Raw genomic sequence first — 4,821 nt, 5'->3', positions numbered from 1 at the left:
TAATACCATCACATTGGGGATTAGGGCTGCAACATATGAATTTGGGGGTGGGAGTACAAACTTTCAGGCCATAAGCATGCTACCAATGGCCTAACTCCCCCACTGGCTGTCCACTAGCCTGTGCTGGCCTCTGTCCTGGGCAGTTGTTTTCTGCAGCCTTCCCATCGTGGTGCAGTGCACAACAGACTATGTGGTACCCTGCCCGTGAGTGGGCTGCCTATACCTCAATTCTCTTTATGCACCCATTCATCAACCTTGGCTCTGCTGGGCCAGGGAAATTGTTAACTGCTGCCCAGAGACTGTGGCCCAGGCAACCCTGTGAACCACTCCACCACCCAGTGGCTGCAGCCATATCTTCTCCAACGAGGTCTGCACCTCAGCCTTAGGGAGGGGACCCCCTTCCAAGTTTGTCCTTCCCTGGGCACTCTCCCTCAGACCTTGGATATGCTTTAGAGTTCTCTTTACATCTTCATAGTTTCTTCCCTATTGTCATTTAATGATTCTTTATATGAAGCTTCCTCTGTTCAAATGACTGCATGGTTTATCTCTAGCTTCATTGGTGCGTGTTAGCATAGAGGCAGCATAGGACCTGGGGATGCAGAGAATGGGTAACAGGCACGTGAGATAATACGTGTAGAACATTTAGTACCTGGTACACACCAAGTCCTTTTATTTTAGCTGTTATTATTTTTAAACGAATTTTGCTAATTTTTTTTGGCACATCTGTAGGAGACTGGGCAAGGGGAGAAGGCTTTCTGGAGGAGAGGATATCTGAGCTGGCTTGAAGACAGACTAGTGAGTCAGGCCTATGGGTGGAAAGGGAGCCATCAGGGCCAAAACCAGGAACTGGCCCACCTCCCATGGTTGTTATAAGGACTGAAATGAGACAGAAAGATAAGTGTACTTTGTAAACATAGAGATTATAAACAGTAATAATCCAACTCCCTTTGCTTGCTGGAAGCAGACCTTAAGGACAACCAGTCCCCTGTGCAAATTCCATGCTCATTATATTTTGTCTGAGGACTGGACATTTCCGCCAGAAGAAAGTGCCTAGAGAAAATTGTTAGTACCTACTGTCCCAAATGGAATAGCACCCATTGTAAATAACTAAGTTGACACACTTGCAACATTCACTCATTCAGCAAATACTTATTGTGTGTTTGCAAGGAGTGAGTGATGTCAAAATTAATAAGATGTTGTCCTTATTTTTAAAATCATATTCTCATGCGTCAGTGGGGGACAGACTGCAGACCAGTATTTGTAGTCTTATGTGATAAGTTCTCTAATAGATGAACCAAGTTTTCAGGTGACCCCCTCAAGCACTCACCCCACCCTCCCTCTTCCCCATACCCACTCTACAGGGATTTGGTTAAATTTGGTACCAGCTTCTCCATGACTTTTGTTACTTCTTGATAGTTTAGCTAAAACTAAACTGGAACTAAAGCGTTCCTGTCCCCAGCATCCTATGTCCTCCTGCTGCTTCAACTCTACCTGCCACAGACTTGACACATCACCCAGTCCCTTCACGGTCTCCCAGACCACTCACTTCAAGCGTTTGTTTCATGAGTTTCCTAACATTGTAGATCAGAGCTGGTGGGACTGGTGGTGGGCGAGTCATTGGAGACATTTCTCAGTGTGTTCTGCCATCAAGCTAGATCCCTTAATCACACCTCCGTCTTTTCCTCCCTCCGCCTCTCTTGAGAAGCAAATTCTTCTCCTGGTCTCCTGTAGAATAGTTTCATCCATATTCAGGAGCCTCTGGGGTCTCACTTCCTCTACCAAATACTTGGTAAACAAATGCAGTTCTCATCCTTGGAGAAATTCTGTTAAATAAAATTTTCTCTTTGACCCATCCAAGTGTTTACCGAGTGCTATGGCAGCCCTGGAGGAGCAAACAAGTCTGCCTTAGGAGTCAAGAAAGTTCCACAGAGGGTGATGTCTGAGCAACAGTGCTTTTTATTGGCATTTTCTTCCTAGACTTAGTGCCCTCAGGTCACATAAGGGAGCACATGACCCAGCCTCAGCCAGTCAGAGCTCTCCATTCCCTGGGCCCACGCTCAGTGATTGGTCCAAGGGGTGGGCACCTACTATACCTGATCCAATGCAATGCTCTCCTCTGACATCTGAAACGTGAGTAGAGGCACAAAGAGACAGCATGGGAGCTGAGCCATCTTCTGGGAGGACCCTAGAAAGAAGGTTCCCCAGCTGAGGGCACTGAGTGAGGGGCTTGAGCAAACTGACCGCTCTCCTTCCTGACGCCTGGATAAGCTGCTGCCATTTAGATTCTGTGAGCTAGCTCAGTTGCCTTCTCCAAGATCCTACCCCTGCCACCCCATTTTTTTTCATGGGTTAGCTAGAGTTGGTTTCAATTTTGCCAGGAGAAGAAAGTCTAACTTTAATTGAAGGGTGAGTCGACATTCTTCTGCTCTGGTCGAAGTCTAGACAATCAGAATCAGTTCTGAGAATCAGAGCCACCTGCCACTCTACGAAAAGCTGGGTAAATACTAACAAATGTTTACCCTCTAAATTCTTTTTTAAAATCCTCTTTTAAAATCTTGTTGTAATTATATCACACCTGGCAAATCATAATGCAGCAGAGCTGATTAGACTTATTTAGAAGAGACGTGTTCTGATCACCCAGGAAAGCTGTGGTAACCTTCATTTGATTTGGTAAAAACCCTGGTACCATCAACCACAAATCCCAGAGGAAGCCATTCTTGGAGACAGTGAACCAAATCCATTCTACATTGATTTTAATGTTAATTTTTTAAATTTTTGGCTGGTTGGGTCTTCGTTGCTGCACACAGGCTTTCTCTAGTTGCAGCGAGCCGGGGCTACTCTTAGTTGCGGTGCACGGGCTTCTCATTACAGTGGCTTCTCTTGTTGCAGAGCATGGGCTCTAGCCATGCGGGCTTCAGTAGTTGCAACACGTGGGCTCAATAGTTGTGGCTCGCGGGCTCTAGAGCACAGGCTCAGTACTTGTGGCACACGGGCTTAGTTGCTCTGCAGCATGTGGGATCTTCCAGAACCAGGGATCGAACCTGTGTCCCCCTGCATTGGCAGGCGGATTCTTAACCACTGTGCCACCAGGGAATTCCCTCTACGTTGATTTTAAATAATTCTCATTTCAGAGGAAGGCCTTCATCTGACCTGATCTGCTAATCTTGGAGAAAACTTACTATAGGACAAAGAAAGAAAAAGTGTCTGAATCTGGGACTCAGTTTGCTCTGTTCCTGTCTCCACCAGGGTTGGTGAAACATGCAAATCTCTTCCACAGTCACTGACTTGAACACACACCACTGTGGTGCTGGGACCTCTCCCTCCTAGTCCAGCTACTTAGGTTTTGCCCAGACAGTGATTAATTGCTGTGAGCCTAAACATTTTAGATTTAAGGGATTTTGCACAAAATAGTCTTAATACCTGAAGTTCTTTCCCACCAGTCTAGCTTATAATGGAGCCTACACCGATCTAATTCCCACCCAAGAACACATCTCCCTGGCAAACTCTTGGCCCAGCCCCCCAGAAAGTGGGTAAAGTTGGATCAAGCAGGGAAAATGTCCTTGGATCCCATGAACTGTGTCTGGATGTCAGTGGGAAGACAGTGGCTTTTGCTCCTTAGGAAATATGTTTGGAGCCAGTCCTGACCTCATATCTAACATGGCAAGCCCTCTAAGGAGTTTCCACAATAAGAGTCAGGGGTTAGGGATTAAATGGAACAAAATCTCACTGAATGCTCTTTGAGAGGTCAAGTTATGAGAAATCTTGCAAGTGACTATTGAGCTGACAGAAGCATACCAAATCTCTGTTTTTCCTATAAACACAAAATCCTATAAATATAAAAATCTTTCTGAAAGAAATGATCCCACCTTACCACGTCACATTGCTTTTTTATCAAATTCCACTCCAAGGCCCACTTCCTTCAGGAAATTATTTCTCCAGTGGTATCATTGAGGATATTTTTGGTTGAGGGAGACAGAAAGCCTACCTCCAAAGGACTTAATAAAGGGAATTTATTGGCCCATAAACTAAAACATTCCAGTGGGAAATTAAGGCTTTGGGCACAGTCTGATCAGGACTCTGGCCTCTGTAATTTTCTCAGTTCTCCTCTTTATGTTGGCTTTTGCCCTCAAATTGGCTTTTCTCCTGGTGAAAAAATGGCTCCAGCAATTCCAGACTCAGATCTGTGTTTAACACCATCCAGCACAAGAGAGGGCATCTGTGTTCCAGAATTCCCCATGGAAGTCCTTCTTGTCACTCTAAGGCTTACTTAGGTCATGGGTCCAGCTTGGCCTCAGTCAGTGAAGCTGGAGATAGGATACACTGATTAGATTAACCTAGGTCTCTTATTTCAGCCTTGCACTGGGAGTAGTTTCAGCTTTCTTAGAGCCATATGGATTTCCAAATGCAAATTAGGGAGTGTTGGATTAAGGAAGAAAAAAATGCATAATGAAGAAGCAACCAACAAGAGAGTATGTATTTTATCTTCAAATTCACTTAAGTTCTGATGTTTTGCTTCCATTTTAGTGCATTCTGCATTCCTATTCACTGTGGATTACATTTTTATCTATCTTTGTGTCTACTGTTTTATCCTGCCCTGTTAGCATCTCAAATATATGGATGAAGCCCAGCCCAAACTATATAAACAAACCAACACTTTTGCTGGAGAGCCTGTGAGATGATGATGTGGAAAATATGAAAAAAAGAAAAATAGTTGGAAGTCTATCTCATCCTCTCAAAAAAAAAAAAGCTTGGCATTTAATTCTAACCTTTATTAAATCATTGGGGCTGGCTGCTGACCACTGTCTGAAGACAGGGAAATAC

The sequence above is a fragment of the Mesoplodon densirostris genome, chromosome 5, assembly GCF_025265405.1.
Source record: "Mesoplodon densirostris isolate mMesDen1 chromosome 5, mMesDen1 primary haplotype, whole genome shotgun sequence".
Taxonomy (NCBI): Eukaryota; Metazoa; Chordata; class Mammalia; order Artiodactyla; family Ziphiidae; genus Mesoplodon; species Mesoplodon densirostris.
The sequence above is the reverse complement of the archived record's forward strand: the minus strand, read 5'-3'. Positions refer to the sequence as shown.